General features: G+C 33.3%; 1 protein-coding gene across 1 annotated transcript in view; it reads right to left on the bottom strand.

Moving 5' to 3' along the window:
- The window catches only part of hectd2 (HECT domain containing 2), a 62,047-nt gene that overhangs the window by 12,579 nt on the left and 48,985 nt on the right, over positions 1-483 (bottom strand).

The raw sequence follows: 483 nt of genomic DNA, 5'->3' as shown, positions 1-483 counted from the left end.
CTCTAACGCATGTATGTAATCAATCTCTGCAAACTGGGGTTTTTCCAGATAAAATGAAAATGGCAAAGGTGATACCAATATGCAAGGCTGGTGAAAAACATAAACGTTCAAACTACAGACTTGTTCATTGCTCTCTCAATTCTCAAAAGTACTAGAAAAAAATATTTTCTACAAGGATTGATAGCTTCATTACTAAACATAATTTACTTTGTGATCAGCAATATGGTTTCAGGGCTAAAAGGACAACTTCACATGCAATTATTCAATTTGTAGAAAAAGTATCAACAGCAATAGATTAAAAAAATATGCAGTGGGGATATGCTTGGATCTTCAGAAGGCATTTGATACAGTAGACCGCAATTTATTGATCATGAAATTACACAAATATGGAATTAGGGGGACTGCACTTTAATGGTTAAATAGCTACTTACAGAACAGAAGACAATATGTTGAACCGCAAAACCATAAATCAAAAGGTAAAGA

This window comes from Etheostoma spectabile, chromosome 17, assembly GCF_008692095.1.
Source record: "Etheostoma spectabile isolate EspeVRDwgs_2016 chromosome 17, UIUC_Espe_1.0, whole genome shotgun sequence".
Taxonomy (NCBI): Eukaryota; Metazoa; Chordata; class Actinopteri; order Perciformes; family Percidae; genus Etheostoma; species Etheostoma spectabile.
Note: the sequence above shows the minus strand (reverse complement) of the source record. Positions and strands in the feature narration are given on the sequence as shown.